Source organism: Helianthus annuus, chromosome 11, assembly GCF_002127325.2.
Source record: "Helianthus annuus cultivar XRQ/B chromosome 11, HanXRQr2.0-SUNRISE, whole genome shotgun sequence".
NCBI lineage: Eukaryota > Viridiplantae > Streptophyta > Magnoliopsida > Asterales > Asteraceae > Helianthus > Helianthus annuus.
Window position 1 is genome coordinate 58,163,513 of NC_035443.2, and position 17,305 is coordinate 58,180,817.

The window sequence follows — 17,305 nt, forward strand, 5'->3', positions numbered from 1 at the left end:
GGGTCAAATTTAGTAGGACCTCCTTCAATACCCAACGGTATTGGATGGCGGGGGTCCAAACTCTTTGACCCCCTCATAAGTTAAACTACTATTAAAACTTTACCCCGGCTACTTAGGACTGTATCCCTGCTGACTCAGACTACTTAGCCGAGGGTAACGTCGCCTTCAAAAGAGGGGCCTACCACATTATCCGACCCTTTAGGATTGTATCCTTGCTGAATCAAACTACTGGGTTGAGGGTAACGTCACCTTCAAAAGAGGGGCCTACTACAATAACAAAGATAATCTCTTAAACAAGCGCAAAAGTGCGAAAATAATCAAAGGTTACACTATGCACGAGTCGGATCCAAGTTATTCATCTTGTCTATCTGTTTTTATTTTTATTTTATTTTCAGCATTTTAGTTAGTTTTATTTTTCTAGTTTAAAAATCTTTTTTCTAACATTTTGATTTGATTAGACGTTGTGAATAAACCGGTACTAAAAGCTCTTGTGTCCTTGGACGACCTCGGTATCTTACCAACACTATACTACGTCCACTATGGGTGCACTTGCCCATATGTGTGTTTAGTGTTAGTGAATATCGTGTTTATAAATTTAAAACTTGGCTAAAAAGTGTAAAAAGGGCTTAAAATATACACCTAAAATATATACACACTGACACGCATCACCTATCATAAGACAAGATTCAGTTTACATATAAAACAAGATAATTAACTGCTTGATACCTACTTCCTAGTTTACATACATGCCATGACATCCAGTTTAAGAATTCACAAGACCATCGAACCCTTTGCAAAACATAATACGAATACATATATATATATCGAACAAGAGATTTCACACATGAACAATATCACACAACCATGAAGATCAACAAGTACGAACTACTAACCCGAAACTCGACTGATCAGGAGGCTATCTCGAACAGGGGGGTGTTACCATTGCCATGCCGTATGCGATTAGAAGAGTCTAGGGTTTGGGATATGATTATGTTATCATATCACGTAATCTATGTATGTATAAATGCTAAGTCAAAAGTCGGCCCCCTAATACAAGACCCACTTGGGCTCCTCCAGGCCCAAACGTAACCACTCAAAGTTCCGGGTGTGTGTGTGTATATTGGCCCACATCATGTACAACTAGTACTCGGCCCAAATCATGCATGTGTTTGTTAAACATGTGGTGGAAGTAGCAACTAGTTTATTTAGCCCAAATACAAAGCAAACAACCCAGTTGTATTCGGCCCAAACGCAATGTGTATTAATCTAATATATTAGCAGGTTTTATTCTAGCACAAAATGTTCAGCACAAGGAGAGGAATGAATAACGGAAGATTTGGATCACAAGATTAAACGACACCGAACTCGAAAGTTCGGGTTGTCACATCATGCCTGCCCACAATGGTTGGAGAAAGAATTGGTGTTCTTTGTGACTCATGTTCGATTCTCACTCTCCTCATTATTTTCTGCGGCATCCAAGTGAAAAGCAAATACGGGTGACGCCGGTCCGACTTGGATGGGAGGTGAGATTTTGCCAATTATTTCACTGTCGTGCCTTCAGGCGGGTGGAGGTCGGGTTTCCGCGCATCTGGGGAGAGCCAAGGGGCTGGCGGCAGTCGAGTAGTCCACCTTGGCCACAACGCCCGGTGTCATGGAAGAAATACAAGATGAGAGGAGCAGGACATTGTCATGTGCAGATGTGAGCTGTGTGTGTCCGCCACTCTGATCGCCTCTGCATCATTGTCTGATCTTGATAATGGGATCAAGACAGGACACTAATCGTTCTACAATGGGAGCTCACACTATGACACGGCCTAGTACAACGAAGACATGATCAAATTCAGAAAAATGGCTTTGGGCACACAAGACTAGGCCAACAGTGAGTACAGTTCTAGTAGAGACATAAAAGAACCTCTAGAAGAACCCGAACGCTTTCTCAGAAAAAGACTTAAAGCTAAAAACCAAGAGAAAGTTTCGGGGGACCCACTTCCAATGGCAGACCAACGTACCCTCATGGATTACCTACGACCCACCGTGGGTAATCTCGGCGCCGCTATCAATGCACCGAATGTTGAAGCTAACAACTTCGAACTTCGGCCACATTTGATACAAATGCTTCAAAACTCCGCAACCTTCCATGGGCTTGCGGACGAGGATCCCCATCTTCATATTACTAATTTCTTAGAAATATGTGATACCTTTCGGATCAATGGAGCATCAAATGATGCCATCCGCCTGCGAATGTTTCCATTTTCACTAAAAGACTGAGCAAAAGCTTGGCTCAACGCCCTCCCAGTTGGTTCGGTAAACACATGGGATGAACTAGCCCAAAAGTTTCTATATAAGTATTTCCCTCCCGCTAAAACGGCTAAATTAATGACTGAAATTAATACATACTCACAAGAGGATGGGGAATCCTTATATGAAACTTGCGAAAGGTTCAAGGAGCTATTGCGAAAGTGTCCTCATCACAGTCTTGCAGTATGGTAACAAGTATCCACTTTCTACAATGGGTTGTTGCCACACACAAGACAAACACTTGACTCTAGCTCCGGGGGACTTTTAGGTAATCGTCGCCCACATGAAATATACCATCAAATTGAGGAAATTGCTCAAACCAATTTTCAGTGGCACACTCCCCGAGGCAATAAATCTATTGCCCCGGGCGCCCATAAGGTTGATGAAAGCAGTTCTTTACAAGCCCAAATCGAAGCCCTTTCTTCAAAAATCAAAAAGTTAGAAATGACAAAAACGGTCTCGGTTATGGCTTGTGAAGGGTGTGGCGGGCCACATGAAAATTGGAGTTGTATGAAAGAAACAGATGATCAACAAGAGTCGGTAAACTACATTGATAATAGACCTAGGCCGTCGGGTCCTCCAACGGGTACCTACAACCAAGGACGGCGTAACCACCCTAACCTTGGTTGGAGAGAACCCAACAATAGTAGTAACCAACAAAGCCTAAACCAACGAACAAACTTTCAACAACCAATAAATGAGTCCATGGTTGCAAAAGTCGCTAGGCGCTCTCTAGTCGGATTCGGGAGTACTCGGCTTAGGCGGAGATTACTCGGGGAGTAATTGGCCTGGGAGAAGAGTACTCGTGCCTCGGCAGCCTACCTTGTAGCGAGTACTCGGGGAGTACTCGGAGCCTAGGCGGGACTTTTACAACCATGAATGAGTCACAAAATTTCCCTCGACAACAAGGTGGATGAGAAAGGCTTGAAGATACTGTATCTCGCCTCATCTCCGACACTGGAAAGAAAAACTCGGATCGATTTCAACAATTGGAATCGAATTTTAGAAATCAACAAGCTAGTATACAAAACATTGAAAAGCAAATAAATCAATTAGCTCAAAATTTCTCCGAGAGACCACAAGGCGCATTACCAAGTAATACCGAAACAAACCCAAAAGCACAAGTCCGTCTCATAACGTTAAGAAACCGCACCGTGGGTTCCGAAGAAGCTCCACCACCGCCCCAACAAGAGAAGACTTCTCCTCTAATTCAAGAGCCTACCAAGGCTCCTCCGGTTCCATACCCCGGTAGGTTAATTAATCAAAAGACCAATGAGCAATTCGCAAAATTCGAAAATCTACTAAAACAATTGCATGTTAATATTCCTTTTATTGAAGTCCTAACTCGAATGCCTAAATAATCAAAATTCATGAGGGACTTCCTCACTCATAAAAGGAAAATTGAATCATTGCAATTAGTTAACTTAGGCGAAGAATGCTCTGCCCTCGTACTCAACAAACTCCCACAAAAGAAGATTGATCCTGGAAGCTTCACAATTCCTTGCTCGATCGGGGAATCCCCCGTTCGTGATGCACTAGCTGACCTTGGGGCTAGCATTAACCTCATGTCTGCATCAATGTTCAAACGACTCGGCCTAGGAAAAACGAGCCCTACCAAGATGAGTATACAACTTGCCGATAGATCCGTCAAATACCCACAAGGTGTCGCTGAAAATCTATTGGTCAAAGTCGACAATTTCGTCTACCCGGCCGACTTTGTCATACTAGATATGGAAGAGGACACCGAAGTCCCCCTCATACTAGGGAGGCCATTTCTAGCCACCGCGCAAGCAGTGGTAGACATGAATGACGGAACACTTACTTTGAAGTTTGGGGATAAGGAAGTGAAGTTTGGAGTTGGGAAGAGAGTAGAGGACGATGACCCGGTCAATTACATGAAGGTCATTGATTCGAGTTTGGATGATGCTCTCCGATGGTGCAACATGGGATGCAAAACATCCCGCTCGGAAAATATATGACCTCACTTTGGGTCTAGCCAAAGACCCTTATAAACGTGGCGCACCACGGAGGCATTCCGCAGAACTATCCTTAGTTTAGCTTAGATTAATTTTTAATTTAATTTGCAGGAATGAAACACACTCGGGATGGTAAAGGATAACAAGGGAAACGAGAAACATCACCCCATGCACGAAAACAGAGCCATCCGACAAAAATTTCTTCATTACAGCAAGTTCAGCACGGGCCGTGTCCCCCAACACGGCCCCGTGCTGCACAATCTGCAACAATCGCCCAGTTCAGGTAACTGGACACGGGCCGTGTTCACTGAACACGCCCCCGTGTCCAGGCTTCTGTTTCTCTTCACTAAATTCTGTCACTGGCACCTGAACACGGGGCCGTGCCTGGTCACCACGGGGCCGTGCCCAGAGTGCCAGTAACATAAAATTTTGCTTTTAACAACCTTTTACACATTCAATCAACCTAAAAACTTATTTTTGGGACACATTGAGGACAATGTGTAATTTAAGTGTGGGGGGGATGCTAAAACTTTGAATCTTGCAAGTCCTAATTAACAAGCCTTACACAAAACTCTATTGGAACCGCTAATCACCCCAAATTTTTTCAAAAAAAAAAAAATCATTTTTTTACTTGTCTAAGTTTAAGTTGGAATTTTCAAGATCTAACAAGGTTATATTTTTACAAGTTTACAACCGATAGCGTCGTGATAAAAAGAACCAACATAAGATAATTATGAAAAGACATGACAAGCTTAGTTAAAAATTTGATTATATATACTTGATCACATAAAAACCCATTCCCACAAAAGTGAGTTTTGAGCCTTTATTGAGCATACAAATACATATCTTTACACTAAATGCTTATTTTTCGTTTCTTGTGTGAATAGCCGCTTGGTTCGTACAACTCTAGAACTTGTCACGACAATGCATTCCCGCTCCTTACCAACTTAAACCCGAGTAAGTAAATGATGGAGGCATTAGGACAAACCCTTTTTTCTTTCTACACCATTATTTTTCATTTTTTTACCACCTACCCAAAATCCCCCTAGTTAACCCCTTTGAGCCTAAACCTTTTCATTTCTTAACCCAAAACAATCACCCTTTTTACCCACCTAAACATTTTTATTTTAACCCTTTCTTTTAGTAACAAAGCTCGGTTTTTCTTATGACTTTTCAAAAAAAAAAAACAAAAAAAAATATAGTTGATGAAACCAAATAAACAAACAAGTTCAAAATTAACCTTGTTTGAAAGAAACGGTTCATCAAAATAAAAATAAAATTGTGAAAAATAAAAAGTCTTTAGAAAAAAACCGATGCTTTTTACCCACCTTTAGCCCAAGCCTAACCCTTCACCCAAAAAGTCCTCTTGATATTTACAAAGGTATATAGTTAAAAAGGAGGAGGATTGATTGCTTGGCAAGCCTATGGTAGGAGTAAGTTCCATGCCGCTCTCGAGTGATTCACTAAAAATACACCTTCGGCCGAGTGTTGAGTGATCCCCCGTGAGGTATGTGAACTTGTATATAAATGGAATTTTAAAAAGTAATGTTATGCCCTAATAAGTAATTTATCTTATGAAACGTTTTTAATAAATCACGACGAATAAGATTGTAAATAAATAAAAATAAAACTTAAATAAAGAATCTTGGAAATCCCGACACTCTATGACAAGTCCAAAAACCTTCTCTTCCACCCATTCCATTTGGGATTGAAAAAGCCACATTATAAAGAGTTTTGCTTGAAGACAAGCAAAGATTCAAGTGTGGGGGTATTTGATGTGCACAAAATGCAACATATAAATTACATTAATTGTGGCATAAAACTAACCCTTTTTTTAGTACTAATGTTGGAAAAAGTGTGCTTTTGTCTTCCTTTTGTATTTTCAGGATTAAATGAGCTCAAATGAACAAAAGAAGCAAAAATATAGCTAAATCTAACATAAATACAAGAAAAGGAACAAATGTGGCATGCCCGACCTCCCGACAGCATCTTCCCAAAGCAAAACAAGAAGACAGAAGACTGAACACGCCCCATGCTCAGTGAGCACGGGGGCGTGCCCAAGTGTCAGCAGAAAAGACAAAGTGATAGAAGCTTCTACTGCCCACCACGGGGCCGTGCTCAGCGGACACGGGGGCGTGGTCAACTGTTGCAGTGTTACACCCTAACATGTAATAGCTTTAAAATGACGCAGCGGAAATACGAGCCTTAAAATTTCTTTCTTTATTAGACACATTACTTACATAAAAGCTCAAATACGAAAATGTTAAGCGCTTACTGGAAGAGGTTTACAATATTTACATTAAATTAACGTTTCAAAGCATTACGTATTTCAAACTATGTGGCCGTTCTTTTCGTACAATCCTTGCTCTTCGACTCGATCCATGCCCGCTTATCATCCTTAAAGGTAGAAGAAGTCCGAGTAGTACCTGTGGGCATCACATACAACTTAACCATTAGTCATTGACATCATCGTACAACCAAATTCACATATAATTAAATAGTATAACATTCGACAAAGTAAACTTTGATTTATCCGACTATCCTCTCGGATTCTCTCGTTCCGAGTTCAGCTTCCATTCCACGAGAATCCCTCGTTCTCATTCCTGCATTACCTACCAATCTCAAGCACATTGTTAGTGAGATCCTTACCCAAACATATTGAAACCAAGCATACCTGCATACGTACTTGCGTGCTTACATATTCGTGTCTACGCATATTTTACTTACATCCAATTCTTGTTTAACTTGTTCGTATTCGCATATCGTATTCGTACATTATTTATACGGTGCTTATTCTTGGGTTTAGAACCCAAAAACATCAAGAGAACACCCAAAATTTGGTTTAGAAGGCTTACCATAGACCACGGTTGATATACTGAAGCTTACGATACATTAAACAACTTAGTTAACAAATTTCAGCATTCTAAACATGGGGAGGCCGTCGGCGACGGCCCTACAGGGCGTCGGCGACGGCTTTTAGTTTTTCCCGTAGCTTAAAAACCCCGTAGACAGGAAAATAGGACGTCGGAGCAAACTGAAAAAGCACGAGGCGTCGGCGACGGCCCATAGGGGCGTCGGCGACGGCCTCTGCTTTTGCCATTTTTCTGCTGTGTTGTTTTCGTCGTTCGAACGCACTAAAACTCGCATAACTTTTAAACCGTTTACCCGTTTAACCTCCCGTTTCTTCCTACATGCTTGTAAATTCACATTCTTTCATATGAACTTAAAATCCTACATCCGGATTAAGGAAATTCTTAACTTACATGCATTCGACTTATAATCATTTTCTAACTATTTGACCCGTTCGAGCGTATATCAACATAATCTGATTATTTGACCTCAATCTCATATGAACTTAATAATTTCGTTGACGTCTATCATAAAAGATTAAATTCTCGGATGTCTTGCATCCTCTTAACCCATTTTCGCTCAAATGCTTATTTTCGACCCGTTATGGTTATTTACGCATTATGTGGTTTATGACATACAAAACCATACTCCACATTTTCACACTAGACCATAACCTTTACACTAATCGAATAGCTTCCTTATAGTCTACTTTAAGATTGTTCGCCCAACATACCCATCAAGGGCGTTTTAATCAACTTTATTCCCATTATGCACAATGAAAGACTTCAACGCATAATTGACATCAAACATCATGTCTAATTAAATAAAGAGTTGTATTACTTAAACAAACTAAGAAGTGACTACGGAAATCACTTACCTTGAGTACTCCAATAAGTGTATTTGTCACCTTGCCTTATCTTGACCCGTTATCCTCCTATGCTTGAGCTCTCCTTGACACGTTCCTATTATCTCATTCCATTACATCCATTCAATAGTTAGTATACGTAATCATACGCATCACTAATCACACTTCTATTCACGTGTCAATCGCTTAACGAGTTCAACATGTATCATAATACTACAATGCTAATCAATTTAACAATTTATCATTCCATCATCACAAAAGTCATACATGAGCTTCTAGCATGCATAATTATGTATTTACATCATGTTCATTATTCTTTCAAAATTCCATACTTAGAATGATAACATTTTCTAAGTTAGGCAACTTGTTTCATACGTTAAACAATTCATACCATTTCTTAACACCTTGGTTTTTTTACACATCCATTCTACTATTTTCTATCAACAACCCGTTTCGACCCGTTGGTGCAATCATATGCATAAACTAGTTGGTAAGTATTTTAGACACTTAAAACAATCAAATAACTTACTAATAATTTATTAAAATCAGTAGTTCATGATTCATACAAGTGTGCATAACAATACAACTATTTTTACTTAATATTTATACTAAAAATGTGCAACAACTTTCTGCGCAGCAGCTGTTCACGACACATTTTAACCCATTTATCTTCTGATTCAGTTCTTCATGTTCAAATATGAAATGATCTACACTCAGAGACCTTTCTAAGCATATAAAGATCGTAACAATCGGACGTTCCTATGATTTTATATGATTTTTACAAAATCAGCACAGAAGCTGAAATGCTTCCAAACAGCTTGCTGTCAAAACAGTATTGCCGACTTTGGGCACTGTTTTGGCCTGTTTAACATCCGAATTCAACAAACATGTTCAAACACAAAACGTAATATGTTTAAATAGCTTTTTGAGCATATAAGGCTCGACCTCACAGGTCCTTCCTATGATTTTATATGATTTATACAAAATTGTTGCGCAACAAATTTTAATTCTAATCAGCTTTGTTACTCGATACACGTAGCATGTCATTTTGTACACAACATCATAACTAAGCACTTTTCATACTTATAATACGTAATCGCCTTCATTACTATTTAATTAACATTCCATACAAGTGATAACACATACTAACCTATACTAGGCATTTCATCAAACACTTGGTGTGCGATCTACTTTCCAAGCATAATGTACAAGTAATTAAAGCATGTTTTTCCCTAGTTCATCCATTGACCCACATAAGCATTCTCAACTTCTCATTTCACCACCATGAGCATATACATATTGTTCTAAATCATCTATTTATCAAAATATCATCAACATTAATCTAATTTAGCATGTAGAATTTCATAAATTTTGATCATCTTTGACACACAAGTGGGTTTTATCCTAACTCATCATCATAGAGAAATTCAAGCATAATTTCAATTTCTACATGTTCATATCATCATGCATTCGTGTTTGATTCCATACGAATTCACAATTTCACATAACCCACTAAATCAAACATTACCAAATCATGAATTTTGACTTACTTGATGTCAAGAACACTTAAGGAATCATGAATCTAAACTCATGCATCAAAGACCTAGCCTTAATCCTCCTTAATTTCTTGGATTTCTTGCAAAGCTTGATGGAGAAGGGTTTCCCCCTTCCTGCTCTTTGTCCCGTACGCACACACACACATACCCACAAAAACTAGTCTTTTTTTTTTATTAGATTTCATTACACATTTATACATTTAGCCCCTTGACTTTTAAAGTTTGCTCATATTACTAATTTTCCACACTAACTTGGTCTCTTTTCTTTGTTTAACTTAGTTACACACATATATTTAAGCTTACTATCATTTTCTTACGGTACCGTTTTACGGTTACCGTTTTCCGTCATTTAACATCATGAAAATAATATTATTTTATAACATACGAAATTTGGGGTGTTACAAGTCTACCCCCCTTAAAGAAGGTTTCGTCCCCGAAACCTCTCTCGTTCCCACATTTACCTTTCTATTGTACTCATTCAATGGGCACACTACAACATAACTCATTCGGGGTCTTTGCATAAAAATCTTAACCATGAATAAATATAATCGTACGAATTTTTTTTTTCTTATCTTCTTAAATTAGGTAAGTTACTTTCATAATCACATGAAACTCAGAATCTGTTCCAGAGCTCTTATTAGTGTCTTTTACTTTATACTACTAGCTCTTAACGCATATCATCATTAGCGTTTCATTCATCGAATTTATTCCAATTGTATACAATTATTAATCGTGCAAACCCAAGTCTATGGCTTGTTTCTAACTTCCTATTTACGCATATTACATTCATTTATTTACTAATCAAAATAAATCGATTATTTCATACTACTCATACCTCATATACTATCCTTCATTTTGTTCGCTATGAGCTATCCTACACATTCCATTACTCTCATTACCTCTGATTAGCTTTAAGCTCATAGGAAGGGTCGATATATTATCATACGCCTACTGCAATCATTCGAAGACTTATTATTACAACCAAAATCACCCTTTTTACACCTACTTATCCGTACTTAACATGAAGACTAAGCATTATTTCCATGGTTACTATTGTTATCTATGTCATGCATATCTTTTCTACAATGCCTTGTTCAAATGAACATGGCCAACAAGCCGAGCATCAAGGTTAGCATTTCTTATCGATACTTGTCGTTTCTTATATTCTATCAGAGTTTCCACAGTTACGATTACTCAATTCAGTACCACCAGTTCGCATAGAAGTATTATTCAATATGTAACTTTCTATTTAACATCCACAAGTTAAACCATTTACTAACCTCGCTAATTTGGCACGAGCCAACGTGTAACAACCAGAGTTGACTTGCTCCTTCACGAACCCGTATCTTAACAGGGTTGATCTTGTCCATTTGGTAACATGAGCTTCCATTCATGAGCATTCTTTCACCGTCCTAGGTAGCTTTATTGCTTCATGATTACTGCCAATCTCATTATAAAATTTGTGACTTACACATTTCATTCGATCTCATTCAGACATGTTGTTTATCACATCACCTCATTTATACATCAATACTTTCTCAATTCCTTCTTAAGACATTAGTGTGTTAGACCTATTCATAACAGGTCAATACATGGCCATTTCTTAATATATCATTCTTATTATTTATATATATATATACGTATAGAGGTACATGTTTGTACTCCTTTTCAATTCAGACATGCTTACGATCTCATCGCTTCACTGTTCCAGTGTTTTCTTGCAAACATTTGCCCTTCCCGTTCTGAAAGTTAGTCATAATACTTATTTCGCTTACAATACTAACATTTTAGTTCTATTTGCTCATATACTTTCATTTCCTTTACACATTCGGTTACCCAATTAAAGGGGTAATGGCATATACTCTCATAATGAGATTCAAGTATACCGCTTACGACCCGGTCACATTGGGTTAATTACTTTCAACATTAATCTTTTGTTCTATCCGTATAACGGATTGAACTTCATACATTCGTTATTGCATTCACGACCACCCGTTCTAAACGGATGGTACCTTATCCTTACTCGACTTGTTCAACTTGAACCGGTCGACTTGCATAGCTTATTATAGCATTCGCTATATTAACCAAATCCGCAAGGGATTTGCATCATTCACGTATTTCATTCCTTGAATCCGTCTCGCGAATTCAAGCATTGCATTCGCATATTTCATTCCTTGAATCCGTCTCGCGGATTCAAGCATCGCATTCGCATATTTCATTCCTTGAATCCGTCTCGCGGATTCAAGCATCGCATTCGCATATTTCATTCCTTGATTCCGTCTCGCGGATTCAAGCATCGTATTCGCATATTTCATTCCTTGAATCCGCCTCGCGGATTCAAGCATTGCATTCACATCTTTCATTCCTACAAGGTACTCTCAATCCCCCGAGAGTCTTGCTACCCATTTCACCCATACGCCTAGCAGCTACCAAACTCTATCGGACATACCTGTAATAATTATCACGGTCTCACGAACGTCATACGTTTCTTGTGTACTGGCCAGGTACACATTCCACGTACTAGTTTCGTGTCTTCGCGTAATCGCCACCTTATATCCGAAGAATTTAGTTTCGGCTCGTGTAACATTTTCAAAACTTATTTACCATGTCGTTATCATAATTTGTTCAAAATTTTTCTTTCACTTGCTTAACCATACCATTTCATACGCCCATACGTTAGGTTTACGTACCTGGGGTCAATTCATTTCATTACTTGCCTCGATGCCGGTCCTAGACCGCATTCACGGATCATCTCTTCTAACAATTGCACTTACCCTTCACAAAACATACTATTAGTTTCCTTCAAATACATAATCTAATACATACTTACATTCGCTTTTGCCTTTAGGCCTCGATCGAGTCTTGGATTGCACGGGTTCTTGGTCACGAGAGCACACCGGTTTGAGTTCAAGTATTTACCTCCTGTTACTTGATTCTCTCAAACCAGGGCTCTGATACCAACTTGTTACACCCTAACATGTAATAGCTTTAAAATGACGCAGCGGAAATACGAGCCTTAAAATTTCTTTCTTTATTAGACACATTACTTACATAAAAGCTCAAATACGAAAATGTTAAGCGCTTACTGGAAGAGGTTTACAATATTTACATTAAATTAACGTTTCAAAGCATTACGTATTTCAAACTATGTGGCCGTTCTTTTCGTACAATCCTTGCTCTTCGACTCGATCCATGCCCGCTTATCATCCTTAAAGGTAGAAGAAGTCCGAGTAGTACCTGTGGGCATCACATACAACTTAACCATTAGTCATTGACATCATCGTACAACCAAATTCACATATAATTAAATAGTATAACATTCGACAAAGTAAACTTTGATTTATCCGACTATCCTCTCGGATTCTCTCGTTCCGAGTTCGGCTTCCATTCCACGAGAATCCCTCGTTCTCATTCCTGCATTACCTACCAATCTCAAGCACATTGTTAGTGAGATCCTTACCCAAACATATTGAAACCAAGCATACCTGCATACGTACTTGCGTGCTTACATATTCGTGTCTACGCATATTTTACTTACATCCAATTCTTGTTTAACTTGTTCGTATTCGCATATCGTATTCGTACATTATTTATACGGTGCTTATTCTTGGGTTTAGAACCCAAAAACATCAAGAGAACACCCAAAATTTGGTTTAGAAGGCTTACCATAGACCACGGTTGATATACTGAAGCTTACGATACATTAAACAACTTAGTTAACAAATTTCAGCATTCTAAACATGGGGAGGCCGTCGGCGACGGCCCTACAGGGCGTCGGCGACGGCTTTTAGTTTTTCCCGTAGCTTAAAAACCCCATAGACAGGAAAATAGGACGTCGGAGCAAACTGAAAAAGCACGAGGCGTCGGCGACGGCCCATAGGGGCGTCGGCGACGGCCTCTGCTTTTGCCATTTTTCTGCTGTGTTGTTTTCGTCGTTCGAACGCACTAAAACTCGCATAACTTTTAAACCGTTTACCCGTTTAACCTCCCGTTTCTTCCTACATGCTTGTAAATTCACATTCTTTCATATGAACTTAAAATCCTACATCCGGATTAAGGAAATTCTTAACTTACATGCATTCGACTTATAATCATTTTCTAACTATTTGACCCGTTCGAGCGTATATCAACATAATCTGATTATTTGACCTCAATCTCATATGAACTTAATAATTTCGTTGACGTCTATCATAAAAGATTAAATTCTCGGATGTCTTGCATCCTCTTAACCCATTTTCGCTCAAATGCTTATTTTCGACCCGTTATGGTTATTTACGCATTATGTGGTTTATGACATACAAAACCATACTCCACATTTTCACACTAGACCATAACCTTTACACTAATCGAATAGCTTCCTTATAGTCTACTTTAAGATTGTTCGCCCAACATACCCATCAAGGGCGTTTTAATCAACTTTATTCCCATTATGCACAATGAAAGACTTCAACGCATAATTGACATCAAACATCATGTCTAATTAAATAAAGAGTTGTATTACTTAAACAAACTAAGAAGTGACTACGGAAATCACTTACCTTGAGTACTCCAATAAGTGTATTTGTCACCTTGCCTTATCTTGACCCGTTATCCTCCTATGCTTGAGCTCTCCTTGACACGTTCCTATTATCTCATTCCATTACATCCATTCAATAGTTAGTATACGTAATCATACGCATCACTAATCACACTTCTATTCACGTGTCAATCGCTTAACGAGTTCAACATGTATCATAATACTACAATGCTAATCAATTTAACAATTTATCATTCCATCATCACAAAAGTCATACATGAGCTTCTAGCATGCATAATTATGTATTTACATCATGTTCATTATTCTTTCAAAATTCCATACTTAGAATGATAACATTTTCTAAGTTAGGCAACTTGTTTCATACGTTAAACAATTCATACCATTTCTTAACACCTTGGTTTTTTTACACATCCATTCTACTATTTTCTATCAACAACCCGTTTCGACCCGTTGGTGCAATCATATGCATAAACTAGTTGGTAAGTATTTTAGACACTTAAAACAATCAAATAACTTACTAATAATTTATTAAAATCAGTAGTTCATGATTCATACAAGTGTGCATAACAATACAACTATTTTTACTTAATATTTATACTAAAAATGTGCAACAACTTTCTGCGCAGCAGCTGTTCACGACACATTTTAACCCATTTATCTTCTGATTCAGTTCTTCATGTTCAAATATGAAATGATCTACACTCAGAGACCTTTCTAAGCATATAAAGATCGTAACAATCGGACGTTCCTATGATTTTATATGATTTTTACAAAATCAGCACAGAAGCTGAAATGCTTCCAAACAGCTTGCTGTCAAAACAGTATTGCCGACTTTGGGCACTGTTTTGGCCTGTTTAACATCCGAATTCAACAAACATGTTCAAACACAAAACGTAATATGTTTAAATAGCTTTTTGAGCATATAAGGCTCGACCTCACAGGTCCTTCCTATGATTTTATATGATTTATACAAAATTGTTGCGCAACAAATTTTAATTCTAATCAGCTTTGTTACTCGATACACGTAGCATGTCATTTTGTACACAACATCATAACTAAGCACTTTTCATACTTATAATACGTAATCGCCTTCATTACTATTTAATTAACATTCCATACAAGTGATAACACATACTAACCTATACTAGGCATTTCATCAAACACTTGGTGTGCGATCTACTTTCCAAGCATAATGTACAAGTAATTAAAGCATGTTTTTCCCTAGTTCATCCATTGACCCACATAAGCATTCTCAACTTCTCATTTCACCACCATGAGCATATACATATTGTTCTAAATCATCTATTTATCAAAATATCATCAACATTAATCTAATTTAGCATGTAGAATTTCATAAATTTTGATCATCTTTGACACACAAGTGGGTTTTATCCTAACTCATCATCATAGAGAAATTCAAGCATAATTTCAATTTCTACATGTTCATATCATCATGCATTCGTGTTTGATTCCATACGAATTCACAATTTCACATAACCCACTAAATCAAACATTACCAAATCATGAATTTTGACTTACTTGATGTCAAGAACACTTAAGGAATCATGAATCTAAACTCATGCATCAAAGACCTAGCCTTAATCCTCCTTAATTTCTTGGATTTCTTGCAAAGCTTGATGGAGAAGGGTTTCCCCCTTCCTGCTCTTTGTCCCGTACGCACACACACACATACCCACAAAAACTAGTCTTTTTTTTTATTAGATTTCATTCCACATTTATACATTTAGCCCCTTGACTTTTAAAGTTTGCTCATATTACTAATTTTCCACACTAACTTGGTCTCTTTTCTTTGTTTAACTTAGTTACACACATATATTTAAGCTTACTATCATTTTCTTACGGTACCGTTTTACGGTTACCGTTTTCCGTCATTTAACATCATGAAAATAATATTATTTTATAACATACGAAATTTGGGGTGTTACATGCAGACGCATTTAATGAAATTGCGAATTGCAATTAATGAAGAGAGAGAGAGTCGGATGGACACGGGGCCGTGCCCAGGCTTCTGTTCAGCCTATAAATAGGAGTGCTTGGAGCTCTTGCAACTCATCCCTTGGTACACCACCTCTCTCACACTTCACCCACCACCCACCACCATCATCCACCACCATCATCCATCGTCCATCATAGAGTGTGTGAGTCGTCTCGGGATCCAAGATTGATTGTAAGAGTTCTTGACAATCAAAGGCCATGTTTGCCTAAGTCTCTTACATCACTTGGTGAAGACAAGAGTTTAGTGTAATACTTTTATTTTTAATCTTTTGCACTTTTTTATTGGTTTTGTATTAATAACTTTAATTACTAGTTTCTTATGTTGAAGGTGATTCTTCCTTATCATTTGTCCGTGGTGTCTTGGCATTACTTTACTGTCTATATAAATTAAAAGATTTTCACCATTCATATCTCCACGGTCTATATGGAGGTATGTTGGCTACCTGGTCGGAGGTTAAGGGAACAGTTTGGTAAGAGTCTTGCCATTGTTCAGTGTATAGATCCTGTAAAGGACATGGGTCAAATTTAGTAGGACCTCCTTCAATACCCAACAGTATTGGATGACGGGGGTCCAAACTCTTTGACCCCCTCATAAGTTAAACTACTATTAAAACTTTAACCCGGCTACTTAGGATTGTATCCCTGCTGACTCAGACTACTTAGCCGAGGGTAACGTCGCCTTCAAAAGAGGGGCCTACCACATTATGCGTTAATAACTTAATTAATTATCTTTCAATAATCCGACCCTTTAGGATTGTATCCTTGCTGACTCAAACTACTGGGTTGAGGGTAACGTCACATTCAAAAGAGGGGCCTACTACAATAACTAAGATAATCTCTTAAACAAGTGCAAAAGTGCGAAAATAATCAAAGGTTACACTACACATGAGTCGGATCCAAGTGATTCATCTTGTCTATCTGTTTTTATTTTTATTTTATTTTCAGCATTTTAGTTAGTTTTATTTTTCTAGTTTAAAAATCTTTTTTCTAACATTTTTATTTGATTAGACGTTGAGGATAAACCGGTACTAAAAGCTCTTGTGTCCTTGGACGACCTCGATATCTTACCAACACTATACTACGTCCACGATGGGTGCACTTGCCCATATGTGTGTTTAGTGTTAGTGAATATTTTATTTATAAATTTAAAACTTGGCTAAAAAGTGTAAAAAGGGCGTAAAATATACACCTAAAATATATACACACT

The 17,305-nt window shown here is 38.0% G+C and overlaps 2 long non-coding RNA genes and 1 other non-coding gene across 3 annotated transcripts; all 3 read right to left on the bottom strand.

Moving 5' to 3' along the window:
• Positions 1–2,370: 2,370 nt before the first annotated feature.
• Positions 2,371–2,477, bottom strand: LOC118484475. The gene has a single exon (XR_004873586.1). It is a non-coding gene; the product is annotated as a small nucleolar RNA R71 (small nucleolar RNA).
• Positions 2,478–6,457: 3,980 nt separating this feature from the next.
• Positions 6,458–9,699, bottom strand: LOC118483748. Its single transcript, XR_004871336.1, has 2 exons — positions 9,540–9,699; positions 6,458–8,086 (listed from the first exon to the last, which is right to left on the bottom strand). It is a non-coding gene; the product is annotated as an uncharacterized LOC118483748 (long non-coding RNA).
• A 2,840-nt stretch (positions 9,700–12,539) lies between these two features.
• LOC118483749 lies at positions 12,540–15,773 on the bottom strand. The gene is made up of 2 exons (XR_004871337.1): positions 15,622–15,773; positions 12,540–14,168 (listed from the first exon to the last, which is right to left on the bottom strand). It is a non-coding gene; the product is annotated as an uncharacterized LOC118483749 (long non-coding RNA).
• Between the last annotated feature and the right edge of the window lie 1,532 nt (positions 15,774–17,305).